General features: G+C 48.1%; 1 long non-coding RNA gene across 1 annotated transcript in view; it reads left to right on the top strand.

The window, feature by feature from the left end:
* Window positions 1–14,431, top strand: part of LOC126491878 (uncharacterized) — a 99,462-nt gene that overhangs the window by 66,817 nt on the left and 18,214 nt on the right. The window lies entirely within an intron of this gene.

A 14,431-nucleotide genomic window follows, 5' to 3' on the forward strand; every position in this document is an offset into this window, starting at 1 on the left:
GACCTGAAAATCCTCAAATATGAGCAGGAAATGGACAGGGTGCATTGAGAAGGACCTGAATGGGCATGGACCAACCAAAGCCAGGGCCTCTCTGCTGCAGTTTGATTCAACACCTTCAAGGCAGCAGGTTGGCAGGTTGGCTTGCTCCCTCCCTATGCACCCTTCAAGAAATCTGCTAAACCTCCTGCCCCCTGGTTGTGGGGAGAAATGGGAAGCAGGGAACAGCCTGGCAATCCAGCTACCTGGCCAGGGAGGAGGGCCCTAGTCCTGTGACAGCTGGGTGGTGCTATACTCTGTGACAGGAGGTTCTTCAGATGCTTAACCCATGAATGATGCAAAGACTGGCTGGTACCCTGCTCCTGGGCTGCCAAACCCAGCTGGGTGGAAAGGCTAGTGTACCTGGGCTCCAGATTTCCCTCAAAGCTTTTGGACATGCATTATGGAGACAATTAATCACATTTTGTCTGTACATGATAATTAATCTAAATGAATCAAGAGGAGCCTATAAATTATACTGCCAACATCAGGATCTTTTCCTTCTATTCATTATGACTCAGTGTGTTTCAATCCCTCCCTATCTACCCCTATCTGATTAGTGGCCTGGTCTCAAAGAGGTATCTTTTGTCCCTTGGCCTACATATTCCTCTAGCTTCGAGCAATGATTTTATTCTCATATGCCTTTGCTCAGGCTGGTTCCACTGACATGAAGGCTTCTTTGCCCCATCAATCTTAAGGTGAATGCCTCATCTTTTAAGGTTATAATTACATCTCATCCTCCTCCAGCAAAGCTTTCTGGGATGCCCCTGGCTGATGGATAATTCTTTTTTCCTGTGTTCACTGGACTCAACCCATTCATTCCCCATAAGTTGGCATTCATCCATTCATTCTCTATATTACTTTAAATCAGTGGTTCTCAACCTGTGGGTCGCTAATCCCTGGGGAGGGGGGTGGTCAGGTCACATAGGATATCTTGCATATCAGATATCTACATTATGATTCATAACAATAGCAAAATTATATTATGAAGTAGCGATGGAATAGTTTTATAGATTGGGGTCACCACAACTGTTTTAAAGAAGGTTGAGAAGCACTACGGTATTTCAGGTGATACTCTTGGTTACATTTATCCTGCACCCTGAGATGGAGACTTCCTCTAGGTGGCACTCCATTTCACTTACCTCTGAACTGACAGTCCTAGCACATAATAGGAATTCAGTTTTTTCGAGACAGGGTTTCTCTGTAGCTTTGGAGTCTGTCCTGGAACTAGCTCTGTAGACCAGGCTGGCCTCGAACTCACAGAGATCAGCCTGCCTCTGCCTCCCATTCAGTTAACTGGGCAGATGGAATGAAGGAGTAAGTCATTTGACAAATGTTCACTGCTACTGCAAACCAGGCCACATGCTGGACCCTGGAGGTGTAACAATGAACATGATGATGTGGTCCCTACTCCTTCTCATGGGTTTGTGAGCCATGCAGGTCCCAGGGATTGAATTGTGGTCGTTAGGCCTGGCAGCAGACATCTTTAACCACCGACCATCTCACCAGCTTCCATTGTATTATGTTTTATTCTCTAACAATGACACAGCAGTGGTGTTGTGGACTTGGAAATCTCAGTGCAGAATTGTCTCCCACCTCTACACTCATCTTCTCTGTAATTTTAGGCAAATCTCATCTCCTTTCTGTTCTTCTTTGCTCGTTTGCTCAAAGACAATGCTAAGATCTCTGTTCCTGTGGACTTGTCGAGGGATGAACTGTACTTCCAAAGGAGGATTTGCGGCTACCTTATTTGTCTTGCTTTAAAATAAGATGTTGTGCTTCTGGTGGCCAGACAAGCTTTGCCTCCGTGCACAAGCAAGTCAAGTGTAGTCAAGAAAGCTAACAATGTGTTTGAAGTGGCTGCTCCAAGTGGTCTTCTCTGACTGGTTCTAGTACCTCCTCCTCTGCCTGACTGCTGGGAGTCTTGCCCAAGTTTCAGGATCAAACCCTTAGGAGTCTGTCCTGTGGGTCCAGATGGGCCAGCAGAAGCCCACGCATGCAAGGGAAGTGATGGAATCGCAGAATTGAAATCCTTTTTAGATGAGAAAATAGAGACCCAGACAAGCTAAGCTGCCTCTTCCAGAGTCAAACAAGAATTACTATAGTCTGGGATGGGGCCGCTGGGGGTAGAGTCTGGGATGATCTGATCATCTGCACTCTTCCTTGCTGACTCCTGGGGCAGTCATGTCTGGAGCCAGGTCCTCGGGGAGGGACAGAGGAATTTGGCACTATCTGAAATTTGGGGTTCTGTGATTTCCAAAATGCAGCATCACCAGGGAGGCAGCACTCAGATGACTCTGGGGGAGGGCAGAGGGAATTTGGGAGAGACCCTCCTTGCTAGAGAAATGAGTCAAGGGAAGAGAGGGTGAATGAAAAGAGAGATGGAGATGGATGGCAGGAAATGGGAGGAAACCTCATTTGTAGATGGTTCTAAACTATTTGTCAGGCAGTTTCCTCTGGAAATCTTCCTAGTGAATTGACTTCTGTCATAGAGGGTATTTCCCACTCCACCCTCACCCACCCCCAATCTCTGCATCTCTCTTCTCTCTCCTCTTTTCTACAAAAATGTGCCCATGGAAGTGGACCAGAGTTGGTATTAGAGCCTAGGGTTATGCAATGCTGTTTTGTCTCAGTGTTCTTGGTAAAGTACTACATGAAGGTCGGAGTGTGCTAGGCACCCCCTACACACACACACACACACACACACACACACACACACACACACACCAGGTTAACCAGGTTAGGAAAGTGGTGGTTCCCACATAGACTATTGTGCTACCAGCTACCCTTTAAATGGCATCTCCTATTTTCGTAGGAGAGGTTAGCAGGAAGGGTGGCAGAGCAGCCATAATGGAGGGACCCTTGGGACCAAGTTTCTCTGTCACTTAAATAGGAATGGTAGCTTCCAACTTTCTGGTGTTTAGGGCTACAGTGTAGACTTTGGATTTGAAAATTGCCAAGAGCCAGTAGTTAATATTTGGGGAGGCTACCAATATTTGCCTAGCCCACCTCTCCCCACTGGGAAGAAACCAACTGTCCTTTGTCCTTATCATTACTGGAACGGTGAGAGTCATGCTGGCGTCCAGGCTCATGCTGCAGGAGACCTGCCAGCCTCTGCTATAAGGCCTGTCTTCTCAGCAGCCCAGCTGTTCTCCAGGCTCCAGGTTCCTACCCCTGGCTTTGTCTCCAGAACTCCTTAGAGCTGGTGACTCTAACCCAAAAATTAAGACACCGTTTAACCACCGTTCAATTTTGGCTTATCCAGTGCCCTCCTCATAGCTTAAAGTCAAAAACTCCAACCGAGGAACTTTCTCGAAAGTTTCTAACCTTCTTTGGAAAAAGAGGATCATCAAGAGGAAGGCCTGTTTTCTGGTGTCATGTACTGAGCTTGCTTCATACCTTTGGCCTTGTGTGGCTTCGGAGCAAATGAAGCGGAGAACTACCTGGAATGAGAACATAAGGAACTTGTTGTCTGCTAATATAGTAAACATTTCTGAGTGCCGGCTGAGAGCTGGCCTGTGCTTGTTCATGGCCAGGTGAATTGTATGCCCTTCCTGCTTACAGGCTACTCAGGACAGACTGTCAAGGGGGCAGTTTCACAAAAGGCGGTGGAAAAATGTCCCAGAATCCAGAGTTACCCAGTATAACCAGAAACCCGTAACAGAGCAGAGATTGAGAATTGGAAGAGTTGAAGTCTTAGATATAGCCAGAGGCACACATCTGTTTTATCTGTTTATATGATTGCCTTGCCTTGGCTCTCCTAGGCTTGTTTGTTAAGTAGGAGAATCAAGAAGAGGATTCCCCAATGTGAAGCTGGGCTGCGAGTAGCTGGGGAAATGAGAGACAGAAGACACCTTCCTAGGATTGGCCCATATGAGGGCTAGGAGATCCCCATTCTAACCTGCTCTAACCTCTGTGGTTTCCCTGGCCAGCCAGCCCTTGGGCCTTCAGCCAGCTGAAAACAAAACAAACAAACAAACAAAAAAAAACTCCTTTCTGTTTGCTGGTGCTGGGCATCTCTCCCTGGGGAGGAAAGGAAATGTCATGGCATTGCTCAGATGTGGATATGACAGGGGAGACCATTAGCTATGCCGTCAGTGTGCCTGGGTTAAAATCTCACCCTGTGTTAGCTCTGTGCACGATCCTAACTGTGCATGTCCTTTCTCTGACCCAGTACCCCCATTTATACAGTGGGGACAACCAATAGCACCTTCCTTAGGAAGCTGCTGTGAGGAGCAGCTGAGCTATCTGCACAATGCCCAGAATCCCTGGGGCTGTAGTAAGTCCAGTAAGGCAGAGCTGTCATCACTCACAGGTTGAAAAGGCTAAAAGGGTACAACAGCTGCTGTCCAAACAGGATCACCCCGGGCTCCCATTAAAGGAGGACTCTAGAGTGGCAGCAGCAGGGAGTACTGGGGACTGACATATGAGGGCAGGGCATAGTCAACAATGCCACTTCCGGCTCTCATGTGGGGACCCAGGGCCTTACTCCTGCAATCAAGATCAGTGGAAAGGTTTCTGTCCCACTCCTTGGTGGAGAGTTGCTGACAGGAGCAGAACGCTGCGTTTCTTGAGAACCTTCTCATTTCTCCTAACCACACTGGACCCACAAGTCCCGAAACCACCATTTTGTCCATTCATCAGAAAGCCTCCTGATTGCTGGGGTCCTAAACAGTTCTCACTCCTCCCTTCCATGCTGGCATTCAGCTCTGGGCCACTGGCCACTAGAGCAACAGGCCGTTCACCCTAGAGCAGCCTCTTCTTCTCCCAGGACAGAGGCCTGAGGCAAAGTCCAGGCAGAACCCTCTGCATAGTCTGCAGGCCTTTGGTACTGCTAGGTGAGAACTATACTCTTGGAATTAAATTTCTTCTGGAATTCATCATAGCACTCTGATCTAGAAGTAGCTGGGGGTCCCAGGGTGGATAATCTAGGCCCTTCTAGACTGTAGCAGCAGGAACTGAGGATTTGGCTTCAGCTTAAATCTTAACTTTTATCTACTTACTCTTAGGGACAGTTGATGAGTTAAACCTTCCAAGCCTCAGAGGTTTTGTTTTGTTTTGGTTTGGTTTTTTAATGTGTGAAATGAGGATCATCATAATCTGAATCTCATATGATTGATGATTAGGTAAAATTGGAAATTTACCCAATGTTCTGTAACCTTAGAAGCCATGTACTAGTGTTCTCTGAAACCAGAGCTATCTACTCGAAGATCCCAGATCTGCTGTTTCCTAGATGTGAGGCCAGGGATAATGTGGGAAACCCTTTCGACCTTCAGGCTCCTCATTCATTAGGTAGAATCTGCACAGCTTGTCTCAGAGTTGATAGAAAGTCAAAACAATGTACAGCAGAGCCCCTGTTGAAGACCTGGTTCCCAGTGATTGCTAGCTACAGGTTTTCCTTGAAATCATGGTGATGGTGTAGTCTAAAAGTGGGCACCGTGGAAGCAAACGAGGGGTGCATATGTGCTGTATTTCCCTCTGACATTACTCTCCACGATGCAGTCGCTCAGTAAGTATTTCTTGATTGGCTGAGGATGCTTGACACCTGGCCTCTGGTGCCAACTTTCTTGAAATACCAAAACTCTAGGAGTTCTGAGGCCCCAAGCCCTGCCTGGCTCTGGGCCTTCTCTAGAGCTGGGACGGCCTCTTGAGGACCTGTTCGCTTCCCTTCGCCCCAGCTGAGGTTAGATATCTGCTTCCCTTAAAGCTCATAAAGTGCTATTTCATTAAATTGTGAGTTCACTTTTGTAAGGAGAGTATCATGCCAAAACTAGCTTATTATGAAGCAAACGAGAGATTAGAGAATGTAATTTTAGAACACAACAATAGAGATCACATTCCTGTTCTTCCTAGAGTTTTAAAAATAAAATTATAGATCATAAGCCTAGTTTTAAAAGTTAAAACATAAAACTCCAGCTTCAAAGAGGAGACCCTCCCAGAGCTGAGTTTGGGGAGCTTCTCTATTATAGACTCATGTCAGCTTGGGTACTTTGTGGTCCCAAAGGGCAACACTCCTTTTTGCAAGAGAGAACTGTGACTGTCAGAGTGTACTTTTGGAACCGCTTGGTGGTCGGTCTCCCTGTGTCATCCACAACATTCACTTAGCAAGTATTTCTTGAGTAAGCATTGCAAGGCCCTACACACTATAGGAGAAAAATCCAGAGCCATCCTAACTTCCAGAGAGCTCCCAGTCGAGGAGGCCACCTTGTGCTACATTGTTCTCACACAGTGAGAGGTGCTTGAGTGGAGAGAGGGAGAGAAATGCTTTTTGAGGAGGAGACCCTGCAGGTCCATGGAAGGCAAATGTGATCCAGGCATGGAAGTAGGAAGTAAGAATTCCTAGAGAGACAGTAGTGTGCGCACAGAAGTCAGAGATGGCGGTGGCCGTGTGGTGGGCTCTAAGTAATGCCAGCACCCTGGAATAATTGGTGCTAGTGGGTGAGCTAGAGAAAGTGGGTAAGAGGCCATATCAGCACTGTTCATTGCACCCACAGACCATCCATGTGAAATCTGACTGTACATGCAGACTGCCGGGAAGTCATGGGCAGGATCAGATCCAGCCATTCATTTGGTAAATATTTTTGAGAATAGGACACTGTCCTTAGATTCTGGCTCAGAAACTATGGGGAGGCGTGACTGAGGGATGATACTTAGTGCTTCACTGACTGAGCAATCTCTCTATCCCCCCAGGCAGCTCTTAGCTCCCATATAACTTAGGTATCTGATGCTTAGTGAGGTTTTGTCAAGTAGACGAGTGGATGGAGCCCAAGAACTCAAGTCATTTCCAAATGCTGGAGGTGACCTCTTCTCTTCCCTGGCTTCAGCGTAGAGCTCTGGCCATCTCACTGCGGCCTGTAGGGCCACGTGCTTGTCACAGGCCCGCTACCACTTGGGTGAAGTCATAAATTATGGCAGAATACCAAACCTATGTGCCAGAAGCTCACACTGTCTGTGACCCAGTTTTTAAGCTGAACCTGGGTAGCATGGCCAACCTCCTCCAAAGGCGCTAGAGACCGGGGAGCCATCCTCCCCTCTCTCTCTTATGTGCCTCTGCTCCCTGAGAGCCCTCAGGTGACAGTCACCCTATTAGTTAGCACTTCCAAGCACACCTTGCTAGTGCTGCTGGTGGCTTCACACTCTCACCAGGGCTGGCACTTTTAGGGTGTTCCCAACCTTCAGCTGCAGCCCTTTCTTCTATTGCAATATCCATGGACCTCATTAAGCTGGATATTTGCCCATTGGCCATAGCCTCACTAAATGTTTACTATGTCTTGGCTGAAATTTACTTAAGGTTAATTGCTGGAATCTCGCAAATATAAAGATAGCCAGTCTACTGTCAAGAAGGTTACAGTCCTGTGGGACTACAGGCATTTAGGCAAGCAAGCAGTTAATTACTGCACTCCATCGTTAAGGGGGTGTGGATAAGGGACAGCTTGCAATGGAAGTGTCTCATCTTTTTTTTTTTTTTTTCTGAGCTATGGTTTCCCTGTGAAACAGCCCTGCTGTCCTGGAACTCACTATGTAGACCAGGAGAGAGCCACCTGCCTCTGCCTCCCGAGTGCTGGGATCAAAGGTGTGCACCATCACTGCCCTACAATGGAAGTTTCTAGTACTGAGTAAACCAAGGAAAAAGAAAAAGGCTGGGAGAGTGAGCGACAGAGACAACGGCGACAGGAACAGGGTTCTGTGTGACTGAGCATAAGACAGACGGCTGGAGGAGACATGAAGGTGGCCGAGGCTGGCCACGCACGTGCTCCCGTGCCTCCTTCCCGTATGTGGAGACAACCCAATGGAAGGCTCTCAGCTGCCATGGCAGCGCCTTTGTGGGGGACCTGAGGCATTTGTAGCTTCTTCTGGCTTAGCTGATTTTAATCTTGTGTCTGTGCTTGTTCCACTCCTCCACCCGGCTAGGGACATTTCTCGAGCAGAAGATAGCATTTCGTTTTCCTGCATATGTGCCTACTGAGGACCTACTCTGGGCCAGGTTTGGGGCACTAAGACACAGCAGAGAATGAAAGGTAGCTAAGCTCCCACCTGATGTCCCTGGGTCAGGCCCCTGAGAGAGTCCTCAGAGATTGCTCCAAAGGACCAAGGAGTCTATCTGCTGTCCCTAACTGTGACTTTCACCCAATTGTGTAACATCGTTGAAGGGGATAGGAATAATTCTCCTTCAGGACCTTGTCATAAGGAAATGTTTCATGGACTGTGTAAGTGCTTGGTAAATCTTAAAGTAGCCTTTAAAGCCAGAAACCGGAGAAGGTGCTTCCCCCTGCTTCCTGTTCTCCTAAACCTTCCAGAACTCTCCACCTCAATGGCCATCCCAGGCTCGGCTCCCTCTCCAGTTGCCTCATCCTCTCCTAGCCCTTTTCCTTGCATTTTTTAAGATCATGAGAAACCTTCAGCAGTTCTGAGAGACTTTCTGTGTGGGGCTGTGTTTCTAAGACTGCAATTTATCCACCGATTCTCTAATTCTGGGTTTCTTTAACCACAGAGTTGAACTGCATCCACATTTCAACATCAGAGGAATGAAAAGTTCTCAAACATGTTCAAACAGTGAGGCTTCTAGAAGCCTGTGTGTGTGTGTGTGTGTGTGTGTGTGTGGCTACCAAAACAATTTTAAAAATAGTACATCAACTGCACACCAGAGACCACTAGAGCCTTGTTTGTTATGTAGGCAGGCCAGACCAGGCGTTGAGGGTTTAAGAAAAACGTTAGCATCCCAAGTCCTAAGTGGAGGATACTTGGCACTTCGTCTTCCCAGTGAGAGGAAAAGGGTACTTCTATTTATGTTTAGGGGTGGGACTTCTGCTCCAGTCGACAGACTCTGAGAGGTTTGGGTCTCAGAGCAGGGTCAAGCCTCCCAAAAATGCTCCAGTAGCTGGGGGATGCAGCTCAGTGGTAGAGCACTTTTGAATAGCCTGCGTAAAGCCTTGGGTTCGATCCCTAGTACTCGTTAAAACAGACACACTAGCTAAAACCCTAATGAAGCAAAGCAGTGGCCCAAACTCAGGTGTGGAGGGAGCCACCAGCCATCCTGTCTCTAGGGAGTCTGAGGCAGGGGAGATGGGAGTTTGAGGCCAGCCTTGGTTATATAACAAAGTCCTGTGAACAAACAAAGCAACAATGCCCAAATAACAACAAAAACCCAGAACAATAAATAATATTCTGATTACGTGCAGTCCTAAGAACTCTGTTGCCATAGTTTTTTCCCCTCCATTTCCTTCTTTTTATATGCTACTTCCAGAATTCTAGGATAAGCTTAATTCCCTTCTCCCCTCTCCATTCCTAGAAAACTTATGAAGCACTGTAGCTAGCAAGGAGCATAGTCAAAACTGCCTGGTTCAGTTCCCACCTGCACACTTGCTAGCTCTGTGTTCTGTTCCATGCTTTCTGTGCCTCGGTCGCCTTATTTGTAAAATGGCATCAATAACAGCCAGCCCTCAGGGGTGCTTAAGGGGATTGAGTGAGTTTACACAGGGCCAACAGGCCTTTTCTGCAAAGTGCCAGGCCGCTGTAAACATGTTTAGCTTTTTGGCCATGCTGCCCTTGTAACAACTACTCGGTTTTATCATCGTATCACAGAAGCAACTGCAGACAGCACAGGCACCAGGGGGGTGCTCCATTAAAGTTTATTTGTGAAAACTTTCAGAGAACCACATTTGCCTTGGAACCCACAGTTTGCTGACTCTTGAGGTCATACATGAACAAAGTGCTTGGCATGCGGGGAGTACTCAACAAATGCTAGCAGTTATTACTCACAAATAAGCTCAACGTCTGAGCGCCTGCTTGGAACCAGGCATTGCTCTGTGTACTGGGAATACAGCCGCTACAACTGTGTATGACACAGGCAAGGCCCCTGTTCTCGAGGAGAGTCCATGATGCATGAAGACACAAACAAAACCAAATGTGAAAACTGTTAAACCTGAGAATCATGAGGAGAAAGACCAAAGCACGGTTGTCCAAGTGAAGCAAGCTACATTTGGGGGTGCACCCGGGACTGGCCAGTCTGACTGCCTCTCTCTAAGCCGGGTTAGAGAGCAGCCTCTGACAGCTTCTCGAGGTCCCTTTTATAAGAGAGATGAAGTGTTCGCAGGGATGAAAGAGCTGGCTGGCCAACATTGTTAGAAAAATACAATAAAAGGGAAGGAACAAGGGTAAGGTTTGCATTGTGTGAATGGGTCACTAATTTAGTGTAGGTTTAAAAACATGTTTTGCAGTTTATATCAAATCTAAGAGACAGGAATTTATTCTTAATTACAAATAGAAATCGTAACTTGCAAGGACTTAACACAGAGCAAACAGGAACTTATTCTTCAACTACAAACTGAAATCCTAACCTGCACAGGACAAGCAGGGACTTTTTTTTTTCTGTACTGATCAGTCCCGGGTACACCCCCTAAACTGAGCTTGCTTCCGTTGAACAATCTTTGGTCTTTCTCCTCACAGTTCTCAAGTTTGACAAAACAGAGAGAGGAAAATACCAGGTAGCAGTAAGTGCTGTGTGGAAATCAAACAATAGTGACGCCAGGACCAGCTAAATCAAAGAAGTCAGAGACAGCCTCTTGGAGGGTGTAACATGTAAGCTAAGACCAGATGAAGCCAGCTCTGAGGCTATTGCCAAAAGAGGATTCCAGGCAGAGAACAAACTAGTCTGCTTCTCATTTGTGCCCTCAGCTCAGCTCTGCACCAGAGGCCGTGGTGCAACAGAACCCAGAGGAACACTTGGGAGAAGGGAGCAAGGAGGAAGACCGTGGACAGGAAGGAAGCCCAGTTCCCTGGGATCTTGTGCATCAGGGTACATGGAGGTGACTGTGGGAGGAAGTGCTTTTTCCTTCCTCTTGACCCTAAGCCCTTCTCCTAGGATCTTTCTTTTTCCTAGTGTCTCAGCCATCAGCCTAGATAAGGACTCATTTCCACGGCGCACCTCTGTCTTTAAGTCCTAGGCTTGCCAAGGCCAGCTCACTACCACCTTCCTGCCATTTACTGTTGTTGTCCTTTGTCTCAGCATTTGCTAATCTCTCCTAGATTGAGAAGATGCATGCGGATGCTGAGCCCTGCAAATGCTCCAAGCCCCCTTCTTCCTTGTCTCTCAGGTCTGTAGCCTTCTCTTTTGGTTTTCCATTTCCTGCTCCAGCAGACTTCCAGGCTGGCCTAGCCCAGGAAGGCCACCCATGTGACATAGCTCGTCTATAGAGAATACATTCTGGATTCTAACGGCTGTTGGAGCTGTAGCCAGCCTGTCGAGATAATTCTTGCAGTTCCCACATCAGAGTGATAGCTTTTTTGACCTGGGCCTGGCCCAAACCCTTCTGGGAGTCTATGTCCCTTTTCCTTTTTTTTTTTTTTTTTTCATGTCTCACTTCTAAAGAAGCCTCACCAGATGCTGTCCCCAGTTAAGAGCCACGTACTGGCTCTTGCACCCTTCTAAACATGGCTCTCACAACCCCTGTTGCCCGGTGTGTCTGCCTTGTTCCCTCGCCTGAGAATAGAGGAGAAGTGGCACTACCTCTCGCCTTCATGTCATTGATCATACTTCTTGAGAGTTTCTCCGGCTGCCTGAGTCACTGACACTGTTAAGGAAGCTGCCACGTGGCACGGTGGGTCCATGCGTGTAGACAGCTGGCATGGTGTAGATGTGCTCCCTGCTCTACACACTATGTTGTCTTGTGTTGCTGTTTTGGGGTCCAGCAAGTAGGCTGGAGGAGGGAAAGTCTGGCCCCTCTTCCTGTCAACAATGCCATTCTGCTGGGAGCTGAGCCTTCCAGGGTGAGTCATCAGGAAGGGCAATCTATCTCTGTCCAGTTGAGGAGCAAGCGCTGGCAAGAGGAGCTTGCCTTCCTTCTACCGCTACAAGGGCCAGGAGTTTCCAGCTGGTGAAAGGTCTGGTTGAAGGAGTTTGGAACAGGCCCTCTGCTGACCCTTAGAGTGGGGATACCCTCCAAGTTTCTCCTCTCTCCTCACACAAGTCAGACTGTAAGCTGCTGTAGCCTGATGTCCTTACACATGGCTATGCTTGTGCCCCATCCTGGCTTTGATGCTCTGTAATGCCTCTGTGATAAAGCTCTCATGTTAGCTTGGCCCTAACATCTGTCCCCATTACTCTCTACTCTCCTTGTGACGTTTGCCCCAATAGACTGGCCTCTTGCACTCTGAATGTGACACATGGCCATCCCCACGCTCTGGCCTTTATCGGATCCCCTTTCTGCATTGCTTCCTACTCTGGAATTCCTCTTCCTTTCCAGATGCTCACAGGGTTCACCCATCCATCTACTGGAAAAATATTTATTGGTCAGACGTGATGAAATATGCCTGCCATCTCGGTACTCAGGAGGTTGAGACAGGAGGATCATAAATTTGAGGCTTTATTTCTGGGGAAGGGGGAGGCCATTGAGCTTGTGTGTGCCAGCCCTACGCCTTACTCTGAAGTTCCTGCTTAATTCACACTAGGCAAACACTCTTAGAGCTGTCAGCCTGAGGAGCTGACACGCACACACTGCAAGGGAGCAAGTACCACAGGGTGACTCGGGGTGCTGTCATGGGATAATTGGAGGAAGGAATACCTCAGCTGAGCTCTTGGGGCATGGGTAGAGCTTGTGGAGGCAAGGGAGCTGGGGTGGGGAGGAGGCAGCAAGGGTGTTGACTGGAGGAAACAGAAAGTAGGAAGTACAATGCATTCTAGGAACTGAAGGACTGTTACAGTCTGGAGTAGGAGGTGTAAACTGGGTGGTAAGAGATTGGGTTACCTAGTGGGCCTTTGTGGTTAGTAAGCTCTCCTAAGAGTCACAAGAAGTCAGTGAAGAACTAACTGGTAGCAGCGACTTAAAATGAGTAGGTTTGCACCTTGAAAATTCTGGAGTAACTGGAGCATAGAGCACAGACAGGAAGAGGACTGGAAGTGCCTCAGAAGGGACATGATGGATGTGGAGGCAATGTGCTTTAATCCAGCGATGTGGGGGAGCCGTGGCAGAGAGGAAAGACCTGGGCACTTTCCAGTGAAGAGGACTGGTGGTCGCTGGGGTGGGTGGTGAGGAGGCACAGGCATGGCTTCTTGGTTTTCGATCAAACAGGCCGTTTATGGAGAGAGCAGGTCCTGGGGCAGGACATGGTGAGCTCAAACTTGGAAGTATCTGTTTGAGCTGCCTGAGGGCCAGTCCAGGACAAGTGTCCAGGTCTCTGAGGTGAGAACCTCCCCATTTCACTGTGCCCAGCTCTTCCAAGCATCCTGCTTTTTGTAACTCAACTTTCTCTGAATGATCGTGTTTGTGACTGGAGAGCTATCACAGACTCATTGGTGAAGAAATGCTGGCTGTCCGTGGTCATTATGATAGGGCTCAGGGCCTGGCCCAGAAAGGTAGAGGTTTAATACCACTTTAAGGGGATGTTTATGAGCGACACTGATTACGAGGGGTGCCCAGGAAAGTGAGAACAGCCAGAACCACATAGAGTTTACCATCATGGGCAATAGTGTAGACTAAGGACTAGAGGAGCAGGCTTGGGAATTAAGAGATTAGTTAATGAGGTGAGAATACAGCTCAGTGATAGGGAATTTACTTAGCGTGGATAAGGTCCTATGTTGATTCTCTAGTACCCCCCCCCCCAAAAAAAAAACAGTACTAGAAAGGATAAAGAAAGAGAGCAAAAAGAGTTAAGTTGGAGTTAAGTTAAATTCCTAGTGACATCTGAGGGACTGGTAGCTGGGGAGAGCAGGGGGTCAGTGGACCCTGGGGTCCAGGCTGAGGAGCATCTGGGGTTATAATAATTCAGGTTCCTGGCCAGAGTTGGCCCTTTCTCCCTTGTCCTGTATTCATCTACAACTTCAAAACACCAGATCATAAAGTTTTCTGAGACGTTTTTCTGTCTTCCCTCTGGAAGTCTGTGGTTTCTTCTCCTTCACTGAGCAGATGTCAGAGGGGTGCCCTGAGTGGATCCCCACTCAACTGCTGAACAAAGCGACTTAACTGATAGGGGGTGTGCGCCTGTGCTGGAGGTGGGAGGAAGCATTGCCATGTGAGAGAGGAGAGGGTACCTGTGCAGAGTTCAGAGAGGGGATAGAATGAGAGAGGAGGGCCATTCAGAGCACGGTCCTTGGGTCCCTCCCTTCACAGGAGTTTGCATGCTGTGCCTTCACAGGAGCCCTGGCAAAGTGCTTTATGGATATTTGAGTGTATAAGTAATATCTGCCAAGCCAGCGGAGCTGTGCAGGGTCAGCCCCGGAGTACAGAGGAGCATGCATGGGCTTGAACAGTTCAGGGACTAGTCCCAAGGCAGAGCCCATGGCGGCCGCAGAGAGCGTGGGCCAGGTGTTCCTGACTCTCCCTGTCACTCTGGGGACACAACCAGCCCAGAGAAAGCAAAATAGGGCCCTGGCCCTCCCTTCAAACTTTTTCCTAGTTTA

The sequence above is a fragment of the Alexandromys fortis genome, unplaced genomic scaffold, assembly GCF_014885135.2.
Source record: "Alexandromys fortis isolate MF-2015 unplaced genomic scaffold, M_Fortis_MF-2015_v1.1 scaffold_292, whole genome shotgun sequence".
Classification (NCBI taxonomy): Eukaryota; Metazoa; Chordata; class Mammalia; order Rodentia; family Cricetidae; genus Alexandromys; species Alexandromys fortis.